General features: G+C 41.6%; 1 protein-coding gene across 1 annotated transcript in view; it reads left to right on the forward strand.

Annotated features, from left to right (window-relative positions):
- The window catches only part of LOC110984788 (uncharacterized), a 63,164-nt gene that overhangs the window by 8,845 nt on the left and 32,376 nt on the right, over positions 1-21,943 (forward strand).

Consider the following 21,943-nt stretch of genomic DNA (forward strand, 5'->3'; position numbering starts at 1 on the left):
GAGGGGGGGAGGGGTGAGGGAGGAGGGGGGGACGGGAGAAGGCTGTGCTGTCAATGCCTCTCCTAAGTTGTGCCACTGGACACCAGTTAAATGAGTCACACATTGATATTATGTTCAGACTGCCCCATTACTCATGCTAAAATATCCCGTAACAAAAACCCTCGAGGAATTAGTTTATTTTGGCAAGTATTTTGTGCCTTATTTGTTTGGGATGTAATACTAGTACATGCACTTGGTGAGAGACAGGTGCAGCACCATTTCCCATTTCATGCACTGATATAATTATGAGGCTGCACTAATGATTTCAGCGCTCACTCATCACATGAAGACAGGGAACTTTGAAATGAGTGAAAGGTGTTGAATCACATATTGATTGGGACGAGACATTTTAGGTCTAGTTTGACTTCCTCAACTCGCGCATTTGATTGAAACGGATCTGGCAGTTCTGGAGATAATTATTGGGTGCTGGTGCTAGGCTTGTTAAACGATACAGCAACAGCTAATCCACCTGACTGTGGTTTACTCAAAAGTAAGTTGGAATGCGTTGTTTGACCCTCCGACTTCAAATCTCTAATTACCCAGTTTGATATTTCCTTTTTTTTTTTTTAAAAGATGGTCTATATTTCCTCTCTTTTTCAAGTGTAAGGAGCGTTTGTGTGCTTGAATTTGCTTACATGAATATTTGTGTTGTGTTACATTTCACCATGTATTCAAAATTGTTACAGGAAATTCTCTTTTGTGTTATGCACTCTACTGTTACATATTATCAATGCTACTCATCAGTCAGTAGTTTCTGCTCTTACATGCTTTGACCTGACCTTGCATAAATTAGTTTGATAGTGTATCTTTACCTGGGCTTTTAATGGGTTTGACCCAGTGTTTGACATGCTTTACAGGCATGTCTGCAGTGATAAAGAACAGTCAAACTGAATCCCAAGTTTCAGGGTGTAGCTGCCAACCTTGTGTCAGATGGGACCAGCCAGTGGATTGAACTCGAGGTTTGACCTGTCCTGATGCAGTTGTAGTCTGCCGTTACCCACTGGAGTACCTTGTGGTTGGTCCATATTATTTGAGTAACCTTGCTAGCAGATTTTTTGTTGAACAAATGCTTGGATTTACCTGTGCAGCAGGTAGAGTCTCAAGGCCATACAATCCTCAAAGAAAATTGTTATAGCAGTTCAGTGTTGCATGCAGCATAAAGAGTTTTTAATATCCTTGCAGCCAAACTCATACCGTTTTTTTGTTATGTGACCCTTGAAGCGCAGACTTGCATGTACAATGGGTCTGATTTGTCACACAATGGGGTGCTTACCTCCCTCCCTTTTCACCATGGGAGCCCCCCTTGGGCCAATTAAATAACCTCTCACAAAAGTGGCGCATTCAGGCGAGTTCACTGCAAATTTGCCCAGCAACAGGCACCTTTATCCAACTCTTCAAGCCTTTATTTTGTGAAGGACAATTTTTTTTCTTCAGTCTGCCTATAAATTGTATTGGTTGATTGTTTTGAAAGACCGCTGGTGATTGGTCAACTTGACTGCCCTCCACGATGGGTGAGGCATTTTAATTGCCAGCAGTTGGTGATGAAAGCAGTTGTGGCTGATTTTACATGTTGAAATGTCAAGCCAACAGGTTGAAACCTTTTGTCTGCAAAATGATGTTCACAAATTTGAATGAAGCAACACGAACACTACATGTAGTTCACATCATATTTATTCTTCTTAATATATTTTTGCCAGGATTCTTCTTTACACCAAATCTATCCCTATTCTTTTCCGTTGTACAGTCCTGGCTTTTCAACTCCCAGGGGGGCCATCAAGTATTTTGCACAAAGTGGTAGAGGCCAGGCTGTTTTTTCTAACTTGCAAAACCTTCAAATTTTCTAAAGTTCCTTGTGGGTTTTAATTGTTACTCCTGTGTGTTGGAAAACTTTCCTTCAATACTTCTGAGTGTGCCTGTATTTCGATGAAAGTGTCAGAGATTTGTGGCAAAGTGTTACTGTGCAGTGGAACGTAGGCCAAATGCATTTCCCATGAATTTTAACCAGATTGCATTTTTTAAATACAGCCATGCCCTTGTGGCCAATCAGTTGTTTGTCAATGATAGGCACATCCTCAAAAAAACATCCTTGTTTTTGTTCCTGGGCTAAATGCCCACAATGTACCATTTATCCTGTCTAATGCGCTTGTTGTAGTGGAATAAGGCCACTGAGTCCATTCTGATTGCTGACGCCGCAGCAGATGGAGTGGTCACATTGTTGGAGGTCAGGAAAGCCCAGCAGTTGTACTAGAAACAGCTTGCACCTTGGGTTATGCTGATCGTGGAGTTTTAAGGATACCAACTCTGGGTCATTGGACTCGTGCTGAGCTCAAATTAGATTTTGGGGTATGCTTTAAAGGAAATACCTTTTTGATGTTTTAAATTTTTTTTTAAGAACAAGGTTACAAATTTTCATGGGCTAACCATTCGATTTAGAAAAGAAATTGTCCGATTCAGGTAAAAAGCTAATGTCTTTATTATTCTTACAGCTTGGTTTCCAGGACACAGGTATGAAAGATTACTGTTGGGAATTCAGGTACCGGTATATGTACATGTAGCTTTCAACCTGTGGCAATAATTGTCAAGTTCCTAGAGTATGTGTTATAGAGATTATTGAAGTCATAGAACTTGGTGTTGCAGGCACCAGACTACATTGTATATTAGCCCTTTGTACTGTACATGTACAGTACATGTAGGTGATACACTCTGTCTAATCAAAGGCCTTGCTGTGTGTGGCTGTGGCTATGCCCAGTGATCAAACAGCAGAAAGTGAAGCCACAGCTATAAAATCTCCTACTCTGACATACAGTGTTTGCGTGATAGGATTCTTGGGGGGTCATAGGACTTGGAAGGCCTTCCCTGTACCCTTTAAGTTGAAGTCTGAAGACCCAGCGTGATGCCAGTGAAACATACCAGTCTGTATGGAAGTGAGTCAAGTTGCCCACCAACTGTTTAAGACTGTATATTAAAAGGGAAACATGGCAAAGTTTATTTAAGTGCTGAGCACCTGGTTGCTCTGCTTAGAGAGTCATTTGCTAAGCCAAAGGAAATGAATTTTCCTTGAATTTCAGTGTGTGTAAATCCCAATGACTGCATTTTCGAATTGGCATAGAAGTCTAAGTCTGTATGGCAGACTTCACTGCAGGAATTTTGTCAAAGTGTTCCAGCCACGAAACAACTTATTCATTCGTTGTCAGTCTTTAGCACACATCCATTGTAGTCCGTGCTTAATGTTGTTTTAAATATCTTTCGTGATTGTAATATTTACTTTCAAAATGAAACCACTCGGTTGTGGTTAAACTGGAAGTGCACTTGCTTTAGTAAATGTCTTTCAGACATCATTGTTGTTATATCCTTGGTCACTGAAGCCATTTTTTCTGCAATTTTTCCACCACCACCTCTTTTTGTAGATTCAGTTTTGACAGGGCTGTTGCTTTTTGTATCATTATTGTGGTCCTTCCTTACTTGGTTCTACCCATCATTCGGTTTTCTTAGTTGCAGTATAAACTTGTTGAAGTATAAACTAAGATAATAACAGTGACTAGATAAGAAAAATCCCAGTAGAAGTTTTTACTGGAAGTTGCTGATCTATTTTGTAGCATTTGCCTCTCCCAACAAACTAACAAAAACCCTGGTGAGATCTTATTATCAGATCTTTCTCACACAACATCAGCCACAACTGTTTGAAAAACACTGAAGTCCTACTGGTAACACAGATTGAAACAAACAGGTTTCTCTGCCCAGTCATGTGAAAGAGATGTCCAGTTGATCCGAGCAACCAAGTGCAACCAACCCGGAATATGCATTGTTGGCAACCTCTGGTGGTGGTTCAGTTTTAGGCGTGGTGACCTATTGCCATGATTTTCTTCGCCCAGCTGAGCTGTAAAAACACCCTGCATCCGGGCATACCGGACAACATTGTCACAGGACTTCCTTAATTGTCTCCCTGAATGGATTGTATTTTTGTTTGCATCATTCTTTATTTGTTGACCTCAGACCTCAATGTTGTTGCACTTTGTATGTAAACATACCAGTTATGTAATTAAGACTACTTGAAATTTCACTATAATGTTATTACCAATTTTATTTAGGATAAGGGCATGCCATGTCTACCCTAAGAAAAACACAACTGTTAAGGAGCATGATGACTTTGCTTTACATATTTTTATACTTTTTGCCACTTTGTGAAAACAAGCACATGAAAAAATTGGTGAAATTGTGTTGAGCATTGTGCATACACTTGCATCCTGATTCATACAGAATCTTGTATTGTCTCTGTTTTGCTCTGCTAACGAGGTGACTTTTTGTCACTTCTTGAATACAGCAAAGTGTGACAGCTTTTTTGTCAGATGTGTGTTTATGATTAGCGTGAGACTAAACCACATTTTGCATCAAAACTGTCCCAAGTTTACGATTAATATGAGAGTAAACAACATTTTGCATTGAAATTTGTGCCAACTTGTTGTTTGAATCAATTGTACTGAAAGAGCATGACAAACTCTAGATCAAAACTTATCGATTTTCCAGGTTTTTGTCACTTAGTGACAACATCGACAATATATCTCACACTTCCTGGCAAACTCCTACGTGCCATGTACATGTAGGTGGTTATATCTACGAAATTAACCTAATTAGTCCTCTACAAATTTTTTAAGAACTTTTTAATTGGAAAATGTACTTTGATACCTGTTGTAGAGTGTAGGCCAACTATTAGGGAAAGTGTCATATTGCCAGAGGCTTTTGTTAAAATAATCTAACGGCCAGACTTCCTGGCAAAATCCTGTGTGCCATTTAGGCAGTTACATGTACATCTACGAAATTAAACTAATTAGTCCTCTAGGAATATTTTTATATAGAACATTTTTCCAGGAAAATGTACTTTGACACCTGTCAGTGTCAGAGTCTGGGCTGACTATCTGGGAAAGTATCATATTGCTAGTGGTTTCGTTAAAATGATCAGAAGGAAGTTGGATCTTTGACAAGGGACAGATAAACTGGACCATGTTCATTGTCACAACCATCTATGTGCGTGAACATGCAGCTATGCAGGATGTTGCGTGTTGGCTCTCTGGAGCGCCGACTTCCGCATTACATCTCTGAGTAGGCCTGCTTTTCAGCATCCAGTTTCCCTATTCAGCCTGGTCCCCCTTGTAATTAATAGCAAATCATGGGGTGCTCTGGGGGAGAGGCTGTCAACAAGAGGAAGTCGTTATTTTGCCATTTTTTTTTTTCTGTTGGCCCTAATGCTGGGATCTGCTAGATGCATCAACTCACATTACTGTTCACATGATCTCAGGGGGCAGAGAGGTTAGTTTTGGAGCAAACAAGGGAACCAAGTTGACTTTCGGAGGCAGAATTACTGTGCCTTCTCTGTTTTGTCGGTTTGATACAGTGAATTCTCTGTCTGCATGGTGTCTTTGAAGGCTGTCATACATAGACAACACCGACAAATTTAAGAGCATGTTAATTTCCTATAACCCTTTCCAGTTTTCAAAATCCACGGTAGGTTTGGAGGGATTTGCAGGATGTAGGAAGGATTTAAGAGCCCAGCCTTTGTTTCCCTGATGGTGTGTGTTTATGAAGCTTGATACTCCTTGGAACTTGGAGGTTGGTGAACGTGTCCACAGGTCCCTGTACCGTAGATTATTGTGCAGGATTCAGGATGGTTCTAAGCAGAAATGTCTGGATTGTTGGGTTGATTCAACATGGACAATGTTGCAGGGTTCTGAAAAGGTCAAAGTGAACAGAGATTCATGAATAGTTGAAATAAAGTGCTGTGTCAGTTCTAATATTAATGTTTTAATCAAAACATCATATTACTTAAGGGGTACGTGTAGGAAAAGCTATAAGGAACTCTCAATAAAAAAATTGGCTGCATAAATATAGATAGTGAAATTATGTACAAAGTAAAATAAGGGATATCCCCTGTCCTTCCTCCCTCAACTAGGACGTGATTGACAACTTTTTCCACTGTTGTTTAAGATGACATTAGCCTGATGCCTAAAACAACTTTCATTTTATTGCAAAACTATTGCATTTTTCTCACAGAGTATTTCCCCCAATTTATCAATGGTCACATCCTGTAGCTGCTTCCCGATTCATCATTCGAGGTCCCATCACTTGCTGTTGTCCAATTACCAGCAACGGACCATTCCGGGCATTTTTTGGCGTTAATTTATGGCCGACTTTGTCATATGGAACGGCTGTGGTCCTGGATAAATTTAGTGACCCGAGGATTGTGGGTCTTTTTTCAAGTTTACCATCAGCTCAGCCAACTCTCCCACGATACATATATACAGAAGTTTGCCAAGATTTATTAGGCTGGGTTTCTGTCTCAGAAGAAGAAAGAGCATGAAGAAAAAAAAAAACCCTGCTCACTGATAGCCATAAGTAACAGTTGGAGGAAAGGGGGGCAACTTCAGAATTATGAAGAAAAATTGCCGGGAGTGTGGCCCAAGTAAAATAAGATGGGTGTTGACTTTGCCATTTGATGCAAAATATAGTTTTAAATGGTTGTCAAGCTGGTGAATAAATTTCAGCAGTGTCTGCGCACTTGACTGGAGATGTCTGGATTTTCTGTTCTGTCAATAGGGTAATGCATTGGATGGAATATCCTAGCCGTTTGAATGTTCGGCTGGATTTCTAGCTACCCAGTCTTGGGATTTCGACACTCAAGTTTGAAAAAGGGGACCTTTTCTTTCCCAGCAAGAGCTGCCAAAAAGTATTCTGAACTCCAGTGTAGGGCGGCTATTGTTTCTGGGAGACAATAGATGCTTTACGCATTTGTCCAGCCACCTTCAAACTCTCATGTGAAGTGGACAGCATTTCCGCTGTGACACTGACACTCTGCAGAAGTTCAGTTTGTTGACGGTGCAAATTGTCATTGATTACGTACCTACCCAAGAGGCAGAATTGAATCATGCATGGAAAGCTGATCCAAGTCGCTTGTGGGTGACATCAGTCGGAAACTGATAGATATGATTGGGTAATGCGGACAGCCAGCATTCCCTGCATTCGTCCATGTCACGATAAATTTTAAAGGAACGGTAGTGCGGGGCTGAAAATTTGTGTCCGGTCCCAACACGAGAAAGCTCTTCCTGGTGATGAGGATAATGGTTTCTGAGATATCAGAGAATGCATTTGTACTGTCAGCTGAGGCTAGGAAGAACAGTTCACGTCCTTTGTGCACCCCTTGCAAGCTTTGGAATTGTCAGAGTGGCCCGCATTTAAATTGGAAACCCACAGTGATTTGTTGTATATTTTGCTAGCAATGATCATAGTGTTGTACACAATGAAGCATGGCCCCATCTGTGTTTTGTATTACTGTGGTAATATCATTTGAACCACAAGTTCTCATCTGACCTACCGTATGTTGTATGGAAGTTTTGTTTTGTCTTCAGATTGTGCACAACTAAAAAACTACATTTTGACACCAGGTTTCTGACATTTGAGAGCTGAAGTCTGTAGCAGTGGATTGGTGGTTCCCCTTAACCGCCAAGCATATTGTTTGGCTGAAACTACAGAGTACTGCAAAATACTAAGTAATAGTCTGAGCCTGAAGGACCTAGCACTACAGATTACTACTTCTGGCTAGGTTACTTCCATTGTTACATGTACTTGTACAGAGAACAATAAGGTCATGCATTCATAGTGCCAAAGCACTGTATGGTACATTGCCTTTTTTATTTTATCTTATGGCTTCAGAGAACAATAAGATCGCATCCTCTTACAAGCGGCAGGACTGAATACTACATTTTACTGCAACTAGTAATTTGCAGTACTGTGTAGGGTAAGGGTTAATTTTTTTGCCGATGCAAGCTGAGAAGAATCTGCTTTAACACTGGCAACTATCTGGCACTGTCTCTGCGCCTTGTTATTATTCCTCTTAGCCTGTCACTTCTTGAAGGCAGACTCACCAGAATGGAATCTTGGTTGAGATACGACAGCAATAAAAACAGGGGGGGGGAGAAGAGGGAGGATAATCTTGGCATGGCTTTCATTCTTGTTGGTGACCATTGCCAAGTCTAGACGTAATGCATCAGGGCCAGTGGGTTAACAGAGCAGTGTGGAACATAATTTTACACAGGTTGGAGTTGGAGGCCTGTCCTGTGGAAACAGTCTGCAGCAATTTGGGGATGGGACATGTACATGTATTGAAAAAGTGCAGGGTCTTCAGTTTTTTGAAGTGAACATCAGCATTTGAATTGTATAACTCAGTTGGACACTCTGATGGGTTGATTAGCTTAAGAGAGTGTACCTCTAGTTAGTCTAGCTTTAACTTTTCGCTGCTTTCTCCAATGTAGTTTTTGTAGATTGCAAAATCAAGGAGTGCTTGCAACTGAAGAGACATGGAAGACCCTTTAGGTCGTTCAAAATTCATATAAGCCATTTTCCAAGTTGTGGTGCTAAGGTCGATAAACAGACTTGTATGCCGGGAGTAATATGCTCTTGTGAGAACCATTTAGGAATTGGGAAACTACTAGTAATTCCAGTAGGAAGTGAAAATCCTTGAGGAGTAATAAAAGTGGAACTCTGGGCCTGTGGTGAAGGTAATAAAAACTGAAATCGGGAGTCGTGGGGGTTTCTCCTGGCCCATTTCAATTCGGAAGATGAAAGAATCGTTATTGATAATAATAGTTTTACGTTGTGTAATGCGATGAGCCATAATGTGCCACCTCTTTCAGTTTTTTCAGAACACAGAGCCATGTATATGTAGCGAAGCATGCTGGAAGTGAATGCTTCCAGAGTGGCTTTTTGCTATCATGACGTGTTGCATTCTAGCCCAAAGAAACCAATACGAATAATATTCTTCAGATGCCATTCTGATTGAACATTTGTTTTACCGATAGTATGCTGGCATCAGTGAAGTATCCTTGTGAGTGTAACATGGGCACAACATGCGTCCGGTGCATACATGCATAGCATAGGGAGATTCGGCCTGCTTGAAAGGCTTTGAAAGCCAGGTGCTCAGTGCTGTTACTTCAGTTAACAAGCTGTGATGTACACGTATGGGTGGTATGACAAGAGGCCTCAACAAAATAACAGCAGGTAATAACAAAATGTTGTTCCTTATGGCAAGCTGTTCAACAAACCCCTGATTTCTCCTCCCACTCTCTGAAGCACGCTTCTGTTAAAAGAAAGACATCAACACGAACATATTGTAGGCTACGTGTGGACCTTTTTTGAGGGGGGGTGGAGGGAGAGGAGAGGGTCGTGGATGTCTGCATGGCTCATCAACTTCAAACAAAGATCCACTGACACAAGGGCCCCGCTCCTGGAACAATCCCATGCCTTGTGCTGGGTGAATCCTTGAACTTGCAAGTGGTCCCAAACCTGGCAGCTGCGTTCCGGTTGGGTTTTTTTTTGCCATGGATGGTTTTGGTATCACCAGAGAAAAATCCTTCTGGGCATGTGTGTCTGGAGTATGGGGTGCCAAAGGCAACACTGGATGATGTGGGAAAAGTGTTGGAAAGAAGTAACTGTTACATATCAAACACTTTCAATTTTCCCCCCCCATTTTTGGCACATGTACATGTGCAGTTGAAAGGGAGCTTCGGCCCAAATGGTCAGCAGGTGCATGTAATAAAATGTGTAATACATATCATACATTTGATATGTTAAATGCAAACTTGCACATACAACCTTGTGCAGAAGGCGTCTTTGCGAAGGAGGTTTGAAATAATTGGTACATGTAGCGGTAGAACATGCAGCGCACCAAGCGTTGTGCATTACACTGCAATACAGTGGTCACCCCCATGTTTCCTGGTATGATGTAATACATCAGTGTAACAGCGACTCTGCTTTTCCTGCAGTTGATTCCATTTGAAATATGATAGTTGTGTGCAACTTGTCTGTGGTCGGCTTTTGTGGCAGATGCTTGACACATCCCCAGTCGAATGTCAGAGGTTAAACCACTTTTTCGATCTTTACATGTTTAATAGGAAAGCCAGTGGAGGAAGATTCATTTTGTGGTTGTCTCCTTTGCTGAATGTGCCTATGCCTTATCATGACACATAAACTCCTGATACTCTGCTTCATTCTACAGTGTCAAATGATTTGCCTCCAGATGGTGATTAATTTGGTTTGGTGTTTTTTGGAAATGTGAAATCCCTACACATGCAGCAAAAAATTTGTCACGAGTTTATGTGCCATTGTGCACAAAAGTGTTGATTGATTGTGAGCAGATGAAGATTTTTCGAGGAAAAGTTTTGTCTGTTTGGCGGCTCATACATTGCTTTCATCCCTGGGCTGTCATCATAGCAACTTGGTGGTTGCATTCTAAAGCCACAGTACAGATACGAGATAACCAGTTTGATTGTCAGGGGAGTGTGGTCTTTTTAAGAAAAAAAATCCACCACCATAGTGTTTACCCGGTGAGAAAGTTCTCCCTTGTCTGATCTTTGGGACCTCCAAACAATCCCATCTGTTTGTATGGGATAATCCAATACATTTGCAGGCAATTTCACATGGATGATATCCGACGCTCATATGGTTCTGACAATTTTTGCTTCCTGTGCAGGGAGGTTGACATGCCTTGCATGAATGAAACCTGATGGATGAATTGGAAAATGCACCCAGAAAACACAATGCAGTCTTTTTTTGGGGGTGGTTGGGGGGCAGTGGGCAAAATAGCAACTCAACCTGGCAGTGATTTGTTGAGAAACTTTCACTTTCCTCCCCCTTCGACTGGTCATGAGCTGATCCAAGTTGTTGGTAATTGCATTGCAGACCCGTAAATGCAAAGCTGACAAGTCTGCCATCCGTGACAAAAGTTGTGCGGTGCATGCATAATTGGTGTAGCCATTATTAGGGTACACATGTAACTGTGCCCACAGAGGGCTCATGAATTGATGGCTCTGCATCATTTGTTCGACAGCCAGATGAATCCAACCAAGCATTACAGAATGATGGTGGCTACTGATTGTTCTCCCTTGTGGGAGGTGATCCCAGCTTGAATGAGAAAAAAATAGTTGCGTGACGATGAACTTGTTGCGTAGCAATTGTATAGTAAACACTTTTCCCTTTTCCTCAGTGGAATGAATCAGCCTTGAGACTGCAAAACATTTGTGTAGCTCCTTTCCCTTAATGAAATAATATTTGTCGCATGTTTTCTCAATGAAACCAAGCTGCATTCTTCTTGTCCGTAGTTCCAGGGTATCACTTCAGTCCCTTTTGTCTTCCTCAGGAAAATGAGGTGTAAACTCTTTCATTTCATCTTGTGCAGTTTGTGTTTGAAAGTTTAATTTTTTTTACTGTGGATAGCATCAGATTGATCCAAGCCAAGTGTTTTTTAAAGACTTCCACCCTGAGAGTGCCCCTTTATCGCTGTGCATTTCAGATGGCAAAGGAGGCCTGGGCATGTGTAAGAACAAACAAGTGTTGCCACATGCAAAGTGGAAGAGTGATGCGTCGCTAACCACTGTGAGCACGAGAGCGACCAACGGTCGGGGGCGTGACACGGGGACCCTCGCCAGCCATGGCTGACCCTCAATCAAGAGTGCAGTTCAGCCCACTGGGAAATCCTTTTGTGGGGACCAGGCTTAAGTTAAAATTCTTAAAGGTGATCCTCCCCCTTGCTGTTGGTTTGAAATCAGCTCACATGAAATCCAGTACCTTTTTGCAGAGTTTAAAAGCTAGTGTGGGTTTGAATTCACTGTCACCTGTAAGTTTTTAATGAAAATGCCATTAATGTTAGAGTGTTTGTATCCGTGTCGCAGTGGAAGCAGTGATGGAAAAGGAAGCAACAAGGAGTCCGTATTATCTCCATTTTTTCACCTGGAGGTTGGAGACAATGTTGCAGACTAGTGAGGTGGATCCCAGTCACTGTTTAGAATATCTCGCTCAATGCTGCATGATTTTTTGCAGTAAAGAAGTTTGCTTTTGGTTTTTAATTCTGTTTTTTTTTCCAAACGGAACATGGCACTCTTTTGTTTTAATTTCCTGATGTCATTCTGAGACAGCCCCTGCACGCCCTGTGGTATTCGAAAATAACCCGCTTGGGCCAAAGGTGGCCGCAACTTTTGACGTGTTGGAATGTCCCCGCCTTAGTGTTTATCCTCTTTGTTGCGGTTCATCTGCAGTCCACTGAAACCAGAGGAACCGTGTTTTCGCCTGACCCCATGAGAAATGGCAGAAAATGTTTCTCCAAACTTGTCAGGGAGAGGATAACAAGAGGAACAATTGATGATCTGGTATTGTTTCCCCCAGTACTCCTGTGCACCTTTGTACAAAAAATGCCCCAAATGAAAAAAGAAAGAGAAAAATTTAGTTGTGTCTTGGGTGCAACAAAACAATCACATTTATTATTTGCAGTGTATTGTTTGAATGACATATCTGACATTGGAATAAAAAACGTGCATTAAAGAAGCAGTCAAAGGGAAGGCTTATCAAAGTGTTTCATTAGAACTGTACACAAAACTGGAACCAAAACAAGGAACATCCATGCCAAATCTGTTGAGGGGAAACCAAACACAAATTTAATGGGCTTTTGATCAGATTCCCCCCCCCCCATTTAGTAAAATGAAATCCATGTTCCATTTAGGGCCGTTTTTGAAAAGGAAAAGTGAAAGTGGTGCATGAATGGCTTTGGGAAGGGAAACGAGATATTGCGGAGAAGCGGGAAAGGTGGTGACAGTGCAGTTTCCCCAAAACAACTTGGTGGTTGTAGTGGAAATGATTAAATTCAGGTGACCCGGCTGATGAGTGGGCCATGTACTGGGCCTTGTGCTTGCACAGATAGTGTACTCATTTGTTTTGCAGCAACACCAAAGTTACCCTTGCCTCAGCTGTTGGTGCCCGCATTGTTGAACTGAGAACCCTGCAATTTACGACGTACATGTACGTGTACTTCATGAACCAGATCCTGTGTGCCATGCAGTTACCTCATACGCGCCACCATACACTACTGCTGTTTAATTTGGCAGTGTATAGTTCATTTTGTTCCCTTTTAGACGGAGAAGAACAATACACTTTTTTTGGTTTCAGAACCTTGAAGTTTCAGGTTGGGTGTGAACTCCTGTGAAGTTGAGTAACAAATACGCAATCAATAAAACAGCCTAATGTTTGCCACAAATATGAGCAGTTGATACTTAGTCACGATGATAGGCATATTACACCAAGCAAGTACAATCAGCACATTGATTTTAAAATACAGAAACTCTACCTCAAAATCAATACATGAATTTAATCGATAACGCATGCTTTTTTATGTCATGAAACTAATGTGGTTTCTTTCTTACTTTCATTTTTGATCAGTGACTAAGACACATGAGTAGTGCTACGGAGATTTATGAAGTGTGCATGAACCCTTTGTCTTGAAATTGAAAGCAGTCTGAAGGCTATTTTGTGGCATTGTGTAAAATTGGAACATCCTTGAAGAGCTGTTAGTTCCAGCAGGCGAAGCCAAAGCATTGTGGGCAAAAAGCATATTCCAGCATGCATCTTTTACATACATGGAATTAATGACTTACTCAAGAAGGATTTGAAGCTTTGCATTTTGTGCAATATTAAGGGAGTTGATTGTTCACTGGCTTCGTACAATCACGTAGAATCTCTTTTTGGAAGAGAACCGGTGGTGGAAATGTTTTCTCCTCTCTTCATCCATTTCCCAAGAAGTTTGGATGAATGGATGACGAAAGAGATGCATGTTGTGTTCGGAGATAATCTGAAGCACATGTTGTGACACAAACTGTAAGAAAAAAGGCTACACGTAACTCCAAATAGGTTCAAATTGCCTGGTGAAACCCCAAATGGCAGAGATACTCAAAACAGCAAAAATATCCCAAGTAAATTAGATAAGCTCTGCTGCGCTGATCCAGTGCACCAGGTAAATGAAAACATTGGCTTGTGGTTGCAAACCACTGTGTGCCCCGTCAATTCTATTGATGGTGATTTATGTGCACTTGTAATTGTTCTCTCCCCCCCCCAGGGCTGAGGCTGCACGCTCCAAGGATTCAACATTTGATGATTGATTTTTGTCCCCTCATCTAACAAAACAATTGTCTCTGACCAATCGATGGATAGATGTCCGGTGTGACACCAAACTGTGGAATTCTGGCATTGTTAGGCGTGCAGAATGCGTCACTGGGCAAGGTCAGATGTTAACATCTGTTGCCTGGCCAGGTCAGTGGGACTGGGTCCAGGGCAGCTGCAGTTGCTGTTGATTCACAGTTCAACTAAAGTTAAGGCTTTTTGCACACCACAGAATAGCAACATGCCCATCACAGAAATTTTGCGATATTCAGGCATGCAACTTTTCCGCGGATCTGTGGATTTCCGCATTTTTAAAAAACCCCTCCGCACAAAAATAATATCCGCATTTTGGGCTTGTTTCTGTTCGTGCTGCGGCGTAGCGTGCACTGAGTTCCACTTTTCGGTACACATTAATGAGCACAAAAACCTTGTCTGGCCCCTTGTTTTGTGCACGCGTGAAATGCACTAAAAGGTACAGGACGCAGACTCAGCACTGTACGTGCAAGTGCCCTCTGTCGAAAATATTGTTACGAAAGTGCATTGTCACACTACCTTAATTTTTGACAAGCCACAGCTTACATTGGTTCTCACACTGAGTGAAAAATGTCCCTGTAGCTTATACTCCAGACGGCTTATTCCGAGACATTTGAAGAATTAATTTCAGTCACCTATCTTAGTCTCGCACTCAATAATTTGGGTATACTTTGCCTCAAAAATATCACAAAATTTATCCTCCAAAACAGGGAATTATTTGCTAAATAAACGTACGTAGACTCGCACCATGTGCTGATGATATCGCTATACACGGCAGCATGTATCCCATCCCATGTAGGCAATATACGTGTACATGTACGCAATACGGATGCTAGAACATGTCGCCAAATTGAATTGGATCATACCATAAGGGTGCAGGGGTATACCCTTAGAACACTTTACCAGCAATTCATGCCTGTTATAATACTTTGAAAATTAAAAGGAATACAATTTGATATATCGATATAAAAAACCTGATATATAGGTATCGGCCAAAATATGATATCAACAGTGCCAAATACATGTAGCTAGACACTTTTGTGACAATGTGGCCAATTCTTTCCCCAGTAGTGATTGATGATAGGAACCCATTGTGTACACGCACATATATGTGGCAAATGTGGAACCCTGGGCACGGTGCCTGTTGGGATAGTAGAAGTATCTAATTTTACAGCCAAAGCTTATGCCGAATTTATTGTGTTGCAATTGACAAATTACCAGCATCTAAGCCTCATAAATCCACCCTTACCCTGCTGAAAACCATCAGCAAGCAGGCACTTTGTTGTGTAAGGACAAATCCAGAAGTAAGAAAATTTCTTTGTGCAACCTTTTGTGGCCTCTCTGAGGGATGAGGCTAAACTTTCCGGCTTTTCACATTTTCCTGGGAGGAACGAAAGTGAATGTCCCTCCAAACCACTTTTTAAAAAATTGTTTCTCCCCCAATAAATGCTTTGGAGACGACCCCCATGTGCCCCCTGGGTCCACCAATGTTTGTCGTCAGATGTTGACAATTTGAGCCTACCAGTGTACCACCAACACTGTTTCTTGTACATGTAGGTGATCTGCCCTGGAGGATTTAGCAGGTGTTAGTTGTAAGTATGTTACATTCAGTTTACATGTAGTTCTTGCAGACAACCTGATGAAGGCATTAAATGTTTAAATTCAGGGTCCCCTTTTTAAGGTTAGTGATACAGAAGTGGTCAGCAATAGTTACTGCAAGAGAAAAGGTTTCAATTTGAGGCGTGACCACAGTGGTACCCCGATGTAGATGAGTGATTATAATTGATAAGTGGCTATTCGAATCAGGGGACCACATCAATCTGGCGAGTACATGTACATGTACAGTACGTCATTAGGTAGTTTCTTTAATTAACAGTGTCATTGTACCAGTAGCCACCAGTAGTTGAGATCTACGCTTCCACAGTTCAGGACTCTTCATTCGCTTGGATTCCTTTGCATGGGATTGGCCATGATGGTGATGATGATTTGGCAAGGCGTGATGAAGTCCAGTGAGAGATAGACCTACCCCCCTCACCCCACCCGCAGCGCCATCTGTCTGCCGAAGCAGGTGGAACTGCTGGAGCTAGGTCAGTTCCAAGACATCCTGCAGACAGACTGGGCTTATTGGCATGTATTCATTTAGGCCATTGCCGTTAATCATCAGTGACTCATTTTTTCAATAGTTTGTTTCACGGCATTGGACAAAATAAGTTTCAGTTTTATGTCGCTTGTCTTTGAGATGTTGCTTAGTTTTAGCATTTTTACTGAGCATATTGTACGATATCATAAATCACCAGGAAACTTTGATTTTTGTGATCAATCATTCACAGTGTTGGTTCTTTGTCCATTGCTAATTTGTTATCTTGGCCCCAGTTAACCATACTGAGTACTGACAGTGTAGCACTGCAGCACATTTGCTGTTTTAGTTGTGAACTGAGACAGTCTTTGAAAACACTGCTGAATGTATGTATATGACTGGCAGGAGTTTAGGGTGAAGCACACAGCTTCATGTTCATTGTGATATGTATTTAGAAATTGTTCCCACAGTCTAGCTTATACTTCATCTGCAAGAGAGATCATACCTTCATTCAGTGCTAAACCGAACTTGCCCAACTGCTTCTTGGAGCATGTTCAGCACCCATGGCACGCTACCCTGATTGCAACAATACATGGAGATGCTGTTAGTAGTTGGCCTCTAGGAACCACAGGGCCACTGGTATTGCCATATATAGGCATGTGCTGAAGGCCAGCTGTCCTGATCACTTGGGACTCCCGATTGGATGGAGGACAGGACACAGAGCAGCACTTTCACTTCTGAGGAGCTCCATTTGTGGGGCGACTTAGAGTACAGTACATGTAGGCTTGGAGTTGAACAGTGGTGCTTCAAAATACAGAGTACAAGAAACCACTTACATGTAGCAGCAGGAGTTGGTGTCACGGATGGCAAAAATCAATGTAGCTTTGCATTTAATCCCTGACCTCTGAAAATTGTAAATATTTTCAAAGCCTTTCTATTTCTGAATTCTTGCTTTTCAAAACTCCCATTTACATGTACATACTGATAAACATTATCCGTTATCATTGAAAACTTTTGAGAAGGTTTTGTTGAATAATGTCGAGTCTGATGTGCATATCATTTATGATATCCTTAATGATAAACTTTTGCTCAGTTTAATTCTATGGAAGTTCAGAGAGAAAACTCCCAGTCTCCCAATTTGGTTTTCCTTTCGACTGTTGGCAAAGTCAGGCACATGACATTTACGTGCACATGGACAATGTACACTCCACTGTGTTTGTACATGTATGTAACGCAACTGCACTCTTTGGCAATCTGCCAAAGAAAAGATGCCTGGTGCATTTGACATTCCATTGTGTGTGTGTGCGTGTGTACGCTTCTCTTTGTTTAGTGCTCGGGGAGAAAAACAGTTCACCCCCAAGAAGGTAAAGTCTCTTTTTAGTTATATTCAACTTCTAGCAGACAGTTACGCTTCTCCGTCCTTTTGTTCTCTCTGCAAAGGTAGTAAGTTGTTGGACAGTTAAAATTGCTTCTGGACTACAGAAACAAAACCAGTTGTTCAAATTTACTCAAATCACTTCAAATGCTTTTGAATTACGAACGTGTTTACTCAAACAGTGAAGGAAAAAAACACTTATAAACTGTTAAAAACAAACAGTTCAGGAGCGGACTGTTGATAGTCAAATGTACATTTCTGTTTAAAGGGATCAGGTGACATCTATAGCAAACATTTTTCTTCTGAAACTGTACGAGGATTGCTTTTATGTTGCTTTTCAAAATACCTTTCGAAATGATTGTTTACAGTGTGGAAAAAAGAATGAAACGAAGAAAAATAAAGGCCTACAGCAGACTGAACACATTTTTTTCATGTTTGCCAAGGTTTTCAGAAAGGGTTCTGAATGAACTTTTTTAACCAGCAGCAGCATGCCCTTTTAGAAATTTTTGTTCCTTTTTGGTCCTAGGCGTGAGAAAGTCCTGTAAATGCAAGCAGTCTTTTGTACCAAAAAGAGTAGTCTTCATTGAATGAAAGTTTCTATGATCAGTGTCATGAGATGGTTGTTGAAGGGTTCACTGTAGAAGGCTTTTGTAAATTTTGTATGGGATTAACGTTTATCCGGTGTACAGTGTGCACATCAGAGGTTTCCAGGATTCATTCTATTCACATTGAACCTTGCCGCCTTCTGACGTCTGTAGCCGCATTCATCAGAAGTTACTCATTCGATTTGGCTGCTTGGGCAAATGCCATGGGAAAGCGACGACTCCCTGGGTCCTAGGACACGCCTGGCTGCCTGCTAATTGATGCCGGGCCCACAATATGAAAGCAGATTTTTTTTTTCTTTATTAGAGATTACTCTTTGCCTGTCTGCTGTTGTAGGTTCAAGTCCAATTTTAACTTGTGACATATAAATAGTTCCACTGTGTGAACCTGAAGAAATGCAAGTTGAAGGAAATATTCTCTGGTGGTTGAGGCTGATACATGGAAAGTTTTGATTTGGTTTGGTGCTGTGTTGATTGATGAAAAAGGCAGGTTGCTTGTCCAGCCAGAAAGCTCTCTAGTCTGGAGTATTTTTTTTTTTTTTGCTGAATATTCTTGTGGAGGTTTGACGTCTATGCTACAGTTCAAGTAACTTTAGACTAACCCTCCTGGTGTTTTAACTGTCAAAAACAGTCAAAAATGCCTTCCAATTGATTTCCCCCAGTATACAGACACGTATGGGAAATTTGACTGATTTTGACTGATATGACAACTGTGTCAAGAATGCATCTTAGCATAGGAGGACTAGTGCTCGTAAAATACAATACAACCAAAGGCCTTTCTATCCTGTTCATACGTGAATCACATGTTTAACCCAATCTTTCTGTCATTTTTGTTGAAGTGGATCCCCTAGTACTTTAGAAGTGAGACACAGTCATATAGTTGTTTACATAAGCAGGTTGTGGTATGTTGTCTCTCCAAAAGAGAAAAGGAGTGAAATTAGGTTATAATACCATAGTGACTGCATTCTCGAGAAATGAGATGGCTTTTTAACATAAGTGGACTGCTCCAGAAATGCTGGGGGATTCTCGGGTTTACAAATACCTGTACCCAGTGTGCCGTGTTATGACAGAATCATTTTTTTTTTAACGCGGGGCCGATAACAGAAAACCTGTAAATACTGTCAGAAAAGGGGCAGCTGTAAATAACGATTGGGGGGGAGGGAAAACCAAGCAGGGATGACGAAGGCGAACCTTCGCCGGGACTGGGCATTCCAGGCAGACTCAGCCACCACATGGGCATCAGAGATGAGATTAATGGTGTTTATTTTAATATCCCCTGCGCAATATGTGATGGTATGTAATTGGAGGGGGGGGTGTCACTGGTTCTGGGCTGTTGCAATTGAGGAGATGAGTAAAGGAGTCCAATTTTGAAGGCTTGGGCGTGCACATTTCAGTCATAGACTGTGCCATGGTCAGTGTACCCCTGAGCCAGATAGTGGAATATTTGAATGTTTTACTGAACAGTCAAATCTTTGTTTTGATGCAGTTATTTGCAGGTGCATTACAATGACAGGAAAATGGTACCGCTTTGGCCAAATCATGTTGTGCTAAAACTTTGCTTAATAATAAATTATTCCTTTGTGCCAGGAAAAGTGTTGAAACTGAGAAGTCATTGTAATATTAAATTGATAATACCTGTGTAAATGTGTTTTTTCACGTATCAATAAAAACTGCATCTCTAGAGGCCTGGTTGACCAAAATTTTGAATATTTGATTGAATTTCAATCAAATATCGCTAAATCCTCTGTAACATTAGTTAGGAGATCAATAATAAAACCTCTTCTTGAGCCAGTTAAGCCTATGGGTCATGCAGTAACAGAAAATATGAATCAGGAAAGCAACATCTCATATTTTGAAAAGAACAACAATTTTTTTTTGCCAAGTAGTTCTGAGACTGTGAAAAGCGGTGCCTGCCACATGCCCTCCATACCTGTCATGCCAGGTCAAAGGTTAAACATTGGCGTCAAGGGCATTGCAACTTGCAGGATTTAACATTTAATAAAATCTTTGTGAACATCACGTTCAGCAAGTATTTACACAGGACCTCATTGATGATGGGCATTGTATACACACACCTGGCCAGCACTCCCCTTCTTGGGGGAATTAAGAACTTCCATAACTAAAACCGCCCACCTCACCACTCTGGTCCACTGCATTCCCCATCTCTCTTCTTTCTCTCCCTTCCCCCCTTCACTCTGGGTAATCCCTGTCCAAAGACCACCGCTACACCCGCAGTTGTTGTTGCAAGACCCGGGTCAGCTCTGGGCAAATACGCGTGCCAGGAAGGGGTCAGGATTGGGGTTACTGAGTCCTATTCAGCGCCTTCCCTCTCCCCATTCAGTTCCTCTCTGTGCATGCTTTGAATCCCTCTTGCGCCTGTCGGTTGCCCTCTCTTGGTTGCAGTAGGGGTGCGGTAATGGGATTAACTTGCCTGATTTGGAGTCAGACCTAACGCAGGATATCATTTATTTTTTCTAACGCAAGGAGCTGTGGTTTGTGGAGCTTTGTTATATGCCATTGTGGTATGGAACAGTAGGACCTGTTCTGGGGTTGAGCAGGTTCACTTGTACAAATGGCTGTGGCAGACATGTGAAGCTCCAAGAGTACAGTGTAACTGTTGCCATAGAAAAGAGCACAGAGCTGATTTACGAATGGTACGAGTTTCTTCACTTCACTTCAATCAAAATCTAGGTGGTGTTTATAGTTTTTAAAGTGACATGTAAAGTCGAAGCAACTACTGAACTGGTTGTGTTTTTGTATTGTCATGTACTTTACCCCCCCCCAAAAAAAACCCCCAAAATAATCAATTACAAAAAAGTTCTTGATGTAAATTTTCAAATTATCTCCTGAGAGAATAACTTTGATCTAAGGAGGAAAAAGTTCCTTGTAAAAACCAACCAAATTGCATTTCTGGGCAAATCTTGAACCTGTTGACACAATTCTCCAGAAGTCTTTTTGTGGATCATTTATATCCTTTCTTATCAGTGGCTGTCCTTCCGTCTGCCTAAGTAAAGTCCAAATGGCAAACCCAAATTGGCGGATAATCTCTCCTCCCTCCCTCCAACACCTATTATGCATGCAGCACGTGCCTAGCGCGGGAGGGTAAAGGCCGCCCAGTGCCAAACAAGGTGCAATCAATAAAGAGTGGGAGAGCTGGCCTTTGTTCCGAGCCTCTTCACCTAATTTAACGGGGCCCAAAGTCTCTCTGTCGTCCCCTCAGCCCCCCCAAATCCCCTCCTGTTGTATTGATCAGATACACCAAAAGACCTCCAATCGATCTCAGATCTTGTCTGCACGGGCCCTGAAGCGATCAGAAACAATAAACGCTCGGTTACTAATGTGTGCTCACTACATGGCTTTTTATTGATCATCCGGTAATGCGACTGTGGGTTTTTTTTGGGGGGGGGGGGGAATGGTTGGCAAAATAGGACCGTTGTATAACTGTAGAAACAGTTCTTCAAGAGAAATAGCAGCTGTTGCAATGATCCCCTTTGTGGACAAATGAGAATTATGGGTAATTCCAGAAATTAGGGGTCCATTTTGTTCATGCCCCTGTCACATCTGACATTATTTTTTAAGTTCAGAACACATTTTCTAGTTTCGAAGAGTGATGAATGAATGCAAAGTACCTGCCAGACAAATAGTAACAGTTTGAAAACAATTCCGCTGATACTTTCATGTCAAGTAACAAAGGTAAGATGTAACAGGGACAAGAAAATGTCAAACTTTTTGGCCCCTAATTACTGGAATTACCGATATGCTTGATGAATCCTCATGGAAAGTGCCACGCAACATCTAAAGTGTAATATTTGCTGCATCCTAGCGCTTCATACTCTGAGTCTTGAATGT

The sequence above is a fragment of the Acanthaster planci genome, linkage group LG11 (genome assembly GCF_054643075.1).
Source record: "Acanthaster planci isolate LZ-2023a linkage group LG11, COTS_SCS, whole genome shotgun sequence".
Classification (NCBI taxonomy): domain Eukaryota; kingdom Metazoa; phylum Echinodermata; class Asteroidea; order Valvatida; family Acanthasteridae; genus Acanthaster; species Acanthaster planci.